The sequence below is a fragment of the Somniosus microcephalus genome, chromosome 2 (assembly GCF_052327205.1).
Source record: "Somniosus microcephalus isolate GS21.2 chromosome 2, FLI_Smic_1.0, whole genome shotgun sequence".
Taxonomy (NCBI): Eukaryota; Metazoa; Chordata; class Chondrichthyes; order Squaliformes; family Somniosidae; genus Somniosus; species Somniosus microcephalus.
This window is the reverse complement of record NC_140988.1, coordinates 210,531,404-210,542,667: the sequence shown is the minus strand read 5'-3', so window position 1 is coordinate 210,542,667 and position 11,264 is coordinate 210,531,404. Positions and strand designations below refer to the sequence as shown.

The following is an 11,264-nucleotide window of genomic DNA, read 5'->3' as shown; positions in this document are numbered from 1 at the left end:
CCACCTCTGAGAGAACCTATACTGCAACAACTTCATACAGGCCACAGTGGGATGGTTTGGATGAAGGAAATGGCAAGAAGCTACTTCTGGTGGCCAGGTCTCGATGGAAATATTGAGGAGAAAGCCAAAACATGTTCCCCATGTCAAAGGGTCCGGAATGTTCCACAGCTGGCAACCCTACACCCCTGGGATTGGCCTGAAGAAGTGTGGCAGCGAGTACATGTGGACTTCACCGGTCTTTTCGAAGGGAAGATGTTTATGGTGGTTGTGGACGCTCGTAGCAAGTGGCCGGAGGTCACTGTGATGAGGTCTACCACGGCAGAGAAAACAATTGAGAAACTTGGTGAGATGTTCAGCCGTTATGGCTCACTGGAACAACTCGTAAGTGACAACAGTCCACAATTTGTATCACAGGAGTTTGCAACCTTCCTGCATGTGAATGGTGTCCAACACATCAGGTCTGCGCCCTATCATCCCTCTAACGGCTTGGCAGAAAGGTTTGTGCAAACTTTGAAGCACGCCTTGAAGGCATCGCAAGGTCAGGGCTCAATCCACCAACGTCTGAACAGCTTCCTGTTGTCCTACAGGAACGAGCCGCATGCGACAACCAAAACTTCCCCCGCTTCGCTCATGATGAAGAGGCAGTTGCGGACAAGTTTTGACTTGCTCAAACCTCCAAGGGCAGAGCAGGTTGTCCATTGTCAACAACAAGCTCAAGTTGAAAAGAGAGAGAAAAGAGCCAAGGAGAGACGGTTTCATCCTGGAGAGCACGTCCTAGCTCGAACCTGCAACACTGGACTGAAATGGGTTCCTGCTACGGTGATCGCGCAGATGGGCCCTGTGTCTTACACGGTTGAGACTGCTGAGGACGTCGTCTGGAGAAGACACACAGATCAACTGTTGCTAGGAGCAGAGACAGCCACAGAGGCTCCAACAGCTGGTTGGCCTGAACTGTTTCCGGATGATACCGTGAACCAGCATCCTTTGCCACAGTGCTCTTCTCCAACACAGGAAGTCAAAGAGACTGTTCCACCTGTGCAAATTCCTGACTTTCGACTGACACAGGCACCTTCTCTATCTAGGCCTGTGTCAATGCCTACTGCTGTGGAAGCCAACGATGACCGCCGGTATCCTGTCAGAGAGCGGCGGCCTCCAAGATGTTTGGATCTGTAGGCTTAGTGACTTACCCACAAGACTGGGGCAGAAGGGTTTGAGGCAGTCTACCTCTACCCTTGGTTAGTTGAGTGCATTGAAAGTAACTTACCTGTTGAGGAATAATGTGGACCTTTCATTTAAGAGGGGAGGAATATGTTATGTATTGGGTGTTCTCCTCCCACCTGCGGTGGCGCTGTCACAGCAGATAAATGGTTGGGGTTGTTCTCTTGGTTAAGTTTTAGTTCTCTTTGTTCGGTACTCTCCAGAACCTTCTTTTGAATAAAGCACTTCATGTTTGAATCTCTGAGTTCTGAGTCCTAAATTGTGTCTAGGTAGAAAGGTACAGACACAACACATCTGCCACCTCTTATTTTTTAGTTTTGAAATGTTAACTTGTCTGTTCTCTCCATGGATTGGGAGAAGGGGAAGTGCAAAGAGACCTGGGTGTCCTTGTGCACCAGTCGCTGAAGGTAAGCATGCAGGTGCAGCAGGCGGTTAAGAAGGCAAACGGTATGTTGGCCTTCGTAGCGAGAGGGTTCGAGTACAGGAACAAGGATGTCTTGCTGCAGTTGTACAGGGCCTTGGTGAGACCACACCTTGAGTATTGTGTGCAGTTTTGGTCGCCTTATCTGAGGAAGGATGTTCTTGCCATGGAGGGAGTGCAGCGAAGATTCAACAGACTGATACCTGGGATGGCAGGAATGACGTATGAGGGGAGATTGGGTCGATTGGGCTTATACTTGCTGGAGTTTAGAAGAATGAGAGGGGATCTCATTGAAACTTATAAAATTCTAACAGGACTAGACAGACTAGATGCAGGAAGGATGTTCCCGATGGCCGGGGAGTCCAGAACCAGGGGTCACAGTCTAAGGATAAGGGGTAAGCCATTTAGGACAGAGAGTGGTGAACCTGTGGAATTCTCTACCACAGAAGGCAGTGGAGGCCAATTCATTAAATATATTCAAGAAGGAGTTAGATATATTTCTTAAGGCTAAAGGAATCAAGGGATATGGGGAGAAGGCAGGGACAGGGTACTGAATTTGGATGATCAGCCATGATCTCATTGAATGGCGGAGCAGGCGCGAGGGGCCAAATGGCCTGCCCCTGCTCCTATCTTCTATGTTTCTATGTCTCTATGGAGGCTTCCAGACCTGCTGAGTGTTTCCAGCATTTTCTGTTGTTGTGAACTTATCAGGAGCTCCTAGTGAGAATATTTTGTTAGTATTTTCTGTAATTTTTTTAATGCTTTTAAGATAACCACTAACTGCAAAATTTTGCATTCATTGCAATTTTATCAGTTAAATCTGGAAACTGGGAACCCTAGTTATTTTACACTGACATGTGCTATTTGCATCTTCCAAAAATTCAGGGACTTTCCAGTCTTAAACTGGCTGGCATTCTCTTCTGTTTATTTTATTGCCATTTCCCTTTCCCTTCCGCACATCTGGTTTCATAGTTTCTGATAGTTTGAATTCTGCATTTGACCTTCCAGCCAAAAAGTACAACTTAGAATCAAAGGCAAATGTTCATGTTTTTTTTGGGGCGTGCCCCGTGTATTTGGCTGCCTTTTTACAATATGCCACCAAGAATAAGCAACGTGTACAGCAGCAACAGATTCAAATAGTTAGTTTCAGAGCATCAGTTTCAGATTTGTTAATCTGTGCCTTGTTTTAGCCCACATTTTGCTGTGTTCAAAACGATAGAGACTTTCCCCGGTTGTGTCATTTCCTGTGCACTGTATGTAGCAATAGACGGACTGTTTTGCACTGCTTTGCAGATGTTGCTGCAGAGAATTCGTACATGTCCACTCGCAGAGGTAAGAACCTACATTTTTAAATACATTTGCACTTTAAGCTTGCACTTAGTTCTCCTCAAACCTGTCAGTCAAATGTAATGTTTTATTAGTTGCAGAGAAAAGTAGAACTTACAGAACGAAAAGTAGTTTTTCAAACAGTGCATGATTATCAATAGAAAGCTTTTTAATATGAGCTGAAAGCTTGGAATCGATCTGTTGTAGCCTTTTCTATATTAATCCTAGAGCATTCTTATTTTTTTTCATTAATATATTGGCAAAAGTCTAATTGTGTTGTTGGGCTGCAGTGGTTCAAGTGGAAGGCCCACCACCACCTTCTCAAGGGCAACTAGGGATGGGCAATAAATGCCAGCCTTGCCCACATCCTGAGAATGAATTAAAAAATCACAACAGATGGAGAAAAAAAACATGTTTGCACCTTTAGTAAATAGCCCTATGTAAGAAAATATGTGGGGAGGCACATGGCAGATCTCAGACACTTCTCCACAGGGATAAAAGGAAATTGAGGAAGTCACCTCTGATCTCCCTTGCACATGTTCTAGAAGGAAGTTTTAGAATAGAATTAGAAAATGCCATGTAGGGAATCTGCAGCCTGTCCTCATGATTGCAGAAGGTAGATGGCCTGTGGGGTGGGAATGATAGCACTGGTTAGAGTGTACTTCTTTTGCTAGTTCTAGGAATCCATTCTTCTCTTCTTCTTAGGCAGTCCCTCAGAGCCGAGGATGACTTGCTTTCACATTAAGAATGAGTTCTCAGGTGACTGATGAGCCCAATGCGGGACCTACAGTCTCTGTCACAGGTGGGGCAGACGGTGGTTGAAGGGGCGGGTGGGTGGGAAGCTTGGGTTGATGTGCGCTCCTTGCGCTGGCTTCCACTTGCTCCCGGCGAAGAAACTCGAGGTATTCGGCGCCTTCCCGGATGCTTCTCCTCCACTTTGTGTGGTCTTGGGCCAGGGATTCCCAGGTGTCAGTGGGGATGTTGCACTTTTTCAAGGAGGCTTTGAGGGTGTCCTTGAAGCGTTCCCACTCAGGGCTGTCTTGCTGTGTCGGAGCTCTGAGTAGAGCGCCTATTTTGGGAGTCCATTACAGCCACCTTGGTCCCATTCATTGGAACTCCCTCTCTAAAACCTCTCCACCCTCTTCTCTCTCCAGCTTTAAAAGCCTTCCTGAAACCTATCTTTTCAACTAACCTTTAGGTCACCTCTTCTAACTCTTACACCAGGGTTCAGCATCTGTTGCTTTTTGTTATCCCTCAGTAAAGAATCTTGGGATGATTTTCAGACTTGGTGTCAGACTTAGCTCAGTGGTAGCACTCTTGCCTGCAAAATGTTGGCAGGTACTCCGCCTCATCCTGTAAATGTTGGCAGGTATTCCACCTCATCCTATAAATGTTGGCAGGTATTCCACCTCATCCTGTAAATGTTGGCAGGTATTCCATCTCATCCTATAAATGTTGGCAGGTATTCCACCTCATCCTGTAAATGTTGGCAGGTATTCCATCTCATCCTATAAATGTTGGCAGGTATTCCACCTCATCCTATAAATGTTGGCAGGTATTCCACCTCATCCTATAAATGTTGGCAGGTATTCCACCTCATCCTATAAATGTTGGCAGGTATTCCACCTCATCCTATAAATGTTGGCAGGTATTCCACCTCATCCTATAAATGTTGGCAGGTATTCCACCTCATCCTATAAATGTTGGCAGGTATTCCACCTCATCCTATAAATGTTGGCAGGTATTCCACCTCATCCTATAAATGTTGGCAGGTATTCCACCTCATCCTATAAATGTTGGCAGGTATTCCATCTCATCCTATAAATGTTGGCAGGTTCTCCACCTCATCCTATTAATGTTGGCAGGTATTCCACCTCATCCTATTAATGGCCCTGAAATTAGATCGGGGGCTTCCTGCGGGTGCAAGCCCCCGATCTGCACTCACCCTGCGCGCCGACATCTGAAGCCCGGGCCTGCTTGCATTTCCTGTCACTGGCCCGGTTCAGCTGCCGGCGCGCTGTGCTAACCTGGTCCAGCGGCGTAGTTAGTGCAATGTGCCGGCTGGGATCAGGTGAGCACTGTGCAGCCAATCAGGGGAGGGGAAACTCATTCATGAGTTTGACAGTAAGAGCTGTCAAACTCATGAAAAGTATGGGCTGCCAAAACACTACTTTAACTTTAAATAAAATTTTAAAAAACATCCCACTGATTATAATAACTATAAATAAGTTTTTTAAAATGTTTTAAACAATTAATAAATTTTTTGAAAAAAATAAATTTTTTAAAAATAGGGTCTAAAACTAAACTTACCATCCTGTAAATTCTTTAAAAATAACAACGCTGTGGAAAAAAAGATTCTACATTATACTAAAAGCCCACTTAACGGAAAAACTAAATACTTACGTCTTGTTTTTCCACGCGTAAAGACCGGAGGCCTTTATACGCGCGCAACTTTGACAAAAAAAAGGAATTTTACTGCGCACGCGCTGCCTGTGCAGTCGCGCGCGTTCTGCCTCTGAACCCCTTCGTTCAGAGGGCAGGAAATGCCGGATTTCCCCGCATGCGCTGTGCATGCTGAAAACCGGCATTTCCTCCGGCCAGACGCGTGAGTACCCCGACCGTACTCACGCGTTTGGACAGGAATTACTGGCCCAATGTTGGCAGGTATTCCATCTCATCCTATAAATGTTGGCAGGTATTCCACCTCATCCTATAAATGTTGGCAGGTATTCCACCTCATCCTATAAATGTTGGCAGGTATTCCACCTGATCCTATAAATGTTGGCAGGTATTCCACCTCATCCTATAAATGTTGGCAGGTATTCCACCTGATCCTATAAATGTTGGCAGGTATTCCACCTCATCCTATAAATGTTGGCAGGTATTCCATCTCATCCTATAAATGTTGGCAGGTATTCCATCTCATCCTATAAATGTTGGCAGGTATTCCACCTCATCCTATTAATGTTGGCAGGTATTCCATCTCATCCTATAAATGTTGGCAGGTATTCCACCTCATCCTATAAATGTTGGCAGGTATTCCACCTGATCCTATAAATGTTGGCAGGTATTCCACCTCATCCTATAAATGTTGGCAGGTATTCCACCTGATCCTATAAATGTTGGCAGGTATTCCACCTCATCCTATAAATGTTGGCAGGTATTCCATCTCATCCTATAAATGTTGGCAGGTATTCCATCTCATCCTATAAATGTTGGCAGGTATTCCACCTCATCCTATTAATGTTGGCAGGTATTCCATCTCATCCTATAAATGTTGGCAGGTATTCCACCTCATCCTATAAATGTTGGCAGGTATTCCACCTGATCCTATAAATGTTGGCAGGTATTCCACCTCATCCTATAAATGTTGGCAGGTATTCCACCTGATCCTATAAATGTTGGCAGGTATTCCACCTCATCCTATAAATGTTGGCAGGTATTCCATCTCATCCTATAAATGTTGGCAGGTATTCCATCTCATCCTATAAATGTTGGCAGGTATTCCACCTCATCCTATTAATGTTGGTAGGTATTCCACCTCATCCTATAAATGTTGGCAGGTATTCCACCTGATCCTATAAATGTTGGCAGGTATTCCACCTCATCCTATAAATGTTGGCAGGTATTCCATCTCATCCTATAAATGTTGGCAGGTATTCCATCTCATCCTATTAATGTTGGCAGGTATTCCACCTCATCCTATAAATGTTGGCAGGTATTCCACCTCATCCTATAAATGTTGGCAGGTATTCCACCTCATCCTATTAATGTTGGCAGGTATTCCACCTGATCCTATAAATGTTGGCAGGTATTCCATCTCATCCTATAAATGTTGGCAGGTTTTCCATCTCATCCTATAAATGTTGGCAGGTATTCCATCTCATCCTATAAATGTTGGCAGGTATTCCATCTCATCCTATAAATGTTGGCAGGTATTCCACCTGATCCTATAAATGTTGGCAGGTATTCCACCTCATCCTATAAATGTTGGCAGGTATTCCACCTCATCCTATAAATGTTGGCAGGTATTCCACCTCATCCTATAAATGTTGGCAGGTATTCCATCTCATCCTATAAATGTTGGCAGGTATTCCACCTCATCCTATAAATGTTGGCAGGTATTCCACCTCATCCTATAAATGTTGGCAGGTATTCCATCTCATCCTATTAATGTTGGCAGGTATTCCACCTCATCCTATAAATGTTGGCAGGTATTCCACCTCATCCTATAAATGTTGACAGGTATTCTACCTCATCCTATAAATGTTGGCAGGTATTCCACCTCATCCTATAAATGTTGGCAGGTATTCTACCTCATCCTATTAATGTTGGCAGGTATTCTACCTCATCCTATAAATGTTGGCAGGTATTCTACCTCATCCTATAAATGTTGGCAGGTATTCCACCTCATCCTATAAATGTTGGCAGGTATTCTACCTCATCCTATAAATGTTGGCAAGTATTCCACCTCATCCTATAAATGTTGGCAGGTATTCCACCTCATCCTATTAATGTTGGCAGGTATTCTACCTCATCCTATTAATGTTGGCAGGTATTCTACCTCATCCTATAAATGTTGGCAGGTATTCCACCTCATCCTATAAATGTTGGCAGGTATTCTACCTCATCCTATTAATGTTGGCAGGTATTCTACCTCATCCTATAAATGTTGGCAGGTATTCCACCTCATCCTATAAATGTTGGCAGGTATTCCACCTCATCCTATAAATGTTGGCAGGTATTCCACCTCATCCTATAAATGTTGGCAGGTATTCCACCTCATCCTATAAATGTTGGCAGGTATTCCACCTCATCCTATAAATGTTGGCAAGTATTCCACCTCATCCTATAAATGTTGGCAGGCATTCCACCTCATCCTATAAATGTTGGCAGGTATTCCACCTCATCCTATAAATGTTGGCAGGTATTCCATCTCATCCTATAAATGTTGGCAGGTATCCCACCTCATCCTATAAATGTTGGCAGGTATTCCACCTCATCCTATAAATGTTGGCAGGTATTCCACCTCATCCTATAAATGTTGGCAGGTATTCCACCTCATCCTATAAATGTTGGCAGGTATTCCACCACATCCTTTAAATGTTGGCAGGTATTCCATCTCATCCTATAATTTTTTTTTAAAATTCATTGATGGGATGTGGGCGTCGCTCGCTGGCTAGGCCTGCATTTAGTGCCCATCCCTAATTGCCCTTGAGAAGATGGTGGTGAGCCACCTTCTTGAACCACTGCAGTCCATATGGTGTAGGTACACCCACAATGCTGTTAGGAAGGGAGTTCCAGGATTTTGGCCCAGCGACAGTGAAGGAACGGCGATACAGGTCCAAGTCAGGATGGTGTGTGGCTTGGAGGGGAACTTGTAGGTGGTGATGTTCCCATGCGTCTGCTGCCCTTGTCTTTCTAAGTGGTAGAGGTCGCGGGTTTGGAAGGTGCTGTTGAAGGAGCTTTGGCGAGTTGCTGCAGTGCATCTTGTAGATGGTACACACTGCAGCCACAGTGCGCCGGTGGTGGAGGGAGTGAATGTTGAAGGTGGTGGATGGAGTGCCAATCAAGCGGGCTGCTTTATCCTGAATGGTATCGAGCCCCTTGAGTGTTGTTGGAGCTGCACTCATCCAGGCAAGTGGAGAGTATTCCATCACACTCCTGACTTGTGCCTTGTAGATGGTGGAAAGGCTTTGGGGAGTCAGGAGGTGAGACACTCGCCGCAGAATTCCCAGCCTCTGGCCTGCTCTTGTAGCCACAGTATTTATATGGCTGGTCCAGTTCAGTTTCTGATCAATGGTAACCCCCAGGATGTTGATAGTGGGAGATTCAGCGATGGTAATGCCATTGAATGTCAAGGGGAGATGGTTAGAGTCTCGCTTGTTGGAGATGGTCATTGCCTGGCACTTGTGTGGTGCGAATGTTACTTGCCACTTGTCAGCCCAAGTCTGAATGTTGTCCAGGTCTTGCTGCATATGGACACAGACTGCATCAGTATCTGACGAGTCTCGAATGCTGCTGAACAGTGTGCAATCATCAGCGAACATCCCCACTTCTGACCTTATGATGGACGGAAGGTCATTGATGAAACAGCTGAAGATGGTTGGGCCTAGGACACTGCCCTGAGGAACTCCTGCAGTGATGTCATGTGATTGAGATGAATGACCTCCAACAACCACAGCCTTTGTGCTAGGTATGATTCCAACCAATGGAGTTTTCCCCTTGATTCCCATTGACTTCAGTTTTGCTAGGGCTCCTTGATGCCACACTCGATCAAATGCTGCCTTGATGTCAAGGGCAGTCACTCTCACCTCACCTCTTGTGTTCAGCTCTTTTGTCCATGTTTGGACCAAGGCTGTAATGAGGTCAGGAGCTGAGTGGCCCTGGCGGAACCCAAACTGGGCGTCAGTTAGCAGGTTATTGCTGAGTAAGTGCCGCTTGATAGCACTGTCGACGACACCTTCCATCACTTTGCTGATGATTGAGAGTAGACTGATGGGACAGTAATTGGCCGGGTCGGATTTGTCCTGCTTTGTAGACAAGACATACTTGGGCAATTTTCCACATTGCCGGGTAGATGCCAGTGTTGTAGCTGTACTGGAACAGCTTGGCTAGGGGCGCAGCTAGTTCTGGAGCACAAGTCTTCAGTACTATTGCCGGAATGTTGTCAGGGCCCATAGCCTTTGCAGTATCCAGTGTCTTCAGCCGTTTCTTGACATCATGTGGAGTGAATTGAATGGGCTGAAGACTGGCATCTGTGATGCTGGGGAACTCAGGAGGAGGCCGAGATGGATCATCCACTCGGCACTTCTGGCTGAAGATAGTTGCAAATGCTTCAGCCTTGTCTTTTGCACTCACGTGCTGGGCTCCACCATCATTGAGGATGGGAAATTTTTGGAGCCTCCTCCTCCTGTTAACTGTTTAATTGTCCACCACCACTCACGACTGGATGTGGCAGGACTGCAGAGCTTTGATTTGATCCGATGGTTGTGAGATCACTTAGCTCTGTCTACCGCATGTTGCTTCCGTTGTTTGGCATGCAAGTAGTCCTGTGTTGTAGCCTCACCAGGTTGACACCTCATTTTTCGGTATGCCTGGTGCTGTTCCCGGCATGCTCTCCTGCGCTCTTCGTTAAACCAGGGTTGATCTCCCGGCTTGATGGTAATGGTAGAGTGAGGGATATGCCGGGCCATGAGGTTACAGATTGTGGTTGAATACAATTCTGCTGCTGCTGATGGCCCACAGCGCCTCATGGATGCCCAGTTTTGAGTTGCCAGATCTGTTCGAAATCTGTCCCATTTAGCACGGTGGTAGTGCCACACAACACGGTGGAGGGTGTCCTCAACATGAAGACGGGACTTCGTCTCCACAAGGACTGTGTGGTGGTCACTTCCACAAATGCTGTCATGGACAGATGCATCTACAACAGGTAGATTGGTGAGGACGAGATCAAGTAGGTTTTTCCCTCTTGTTGGTTCCCTCACCACCTGTCGCAGACCCAGTCTGGCAGCTATATCCTTTAGGACTCGGCCAGTTGTGGTGCTACCGAGCCACTCTTGGTGATGGACATTGAAGTCCCCCAGAGGACATTTTGTGCCCTTGCTACTCTCAGTGCTTCTTCCAATTGGTGTTCAACATGAAGGAGCACTGATTCATCAGCTGAGGGAGGGCGGTAGGTGGTAATTAGCAGGAGGTTTCCTTGCCCATGTTTGACTTGATGCCATGAGACCTCATGGGGTCCTGAGTCAATGTTGAGGACTCCCAGGGCTACTCCCTCCCGACTATACCACGGTGCCACCACCTCTGGTGGGTCAGGACATACCCAGGGATGGTGATGGTGGTGTCTGGGACATTGGTTGTAAGGTATGATTCGATAATTATGACTATGTCAGGCTGTTGCTTGACTAGTCTGTGGGACAGCTCTCCCAATTTTGGCACAAGCCCCCAGATGTTGGTAAGGAGGACTTTGCAGGCTCGACAGGGCTGGGTTTGCCGTTGTCATTTCCGGTGCCAAGTGGTCCGTCCGGTTTTATTCTTATTGTTTTTCATAGCGGTTGTTTACAACTGAGTGGCTTGCTAGGCCATTTCAGAGGGCATTAAGAGTCAACCACGTTCACAGAATCACAGAAATCACAGAATCACAGAAACCCCACAGTGCAGATAGAGGCCATTTCGGCCCATCGAGCCTGCACCAACACATATCCCACCCGATCCCCGTAACCCCTACACCAACACATATCCCACCCTATCCCCATAACCCCACGTATTTAATCCCCCTAACACTAAGGGTCAATTT

At 46.1% G+C, this 11,264-nt stretch overlaps 1 protein-coding gene across 1 annotated transcript in view; it reads left to right on the top strand.

The window, feature by feature from the left end:
• Positions 1 to 2,876: 2,876 nt before the first annotated feature.
• tlr1 (toll-like receptor 1) overlaps positions 2,877 to 11,264 on the top strand; it is a 68,449-nt gene continuing 60,061 nt past the window's right edge. The window contains exon 1 of the mRNA XM_085968625.1: positions 2,877 to 2,971. The gene's annotated coding sequence lies outside the window, so the exon portion shown is untranslated. The remainder of the gene's footprint in view (positions 2,972 to 11,264) is intronic.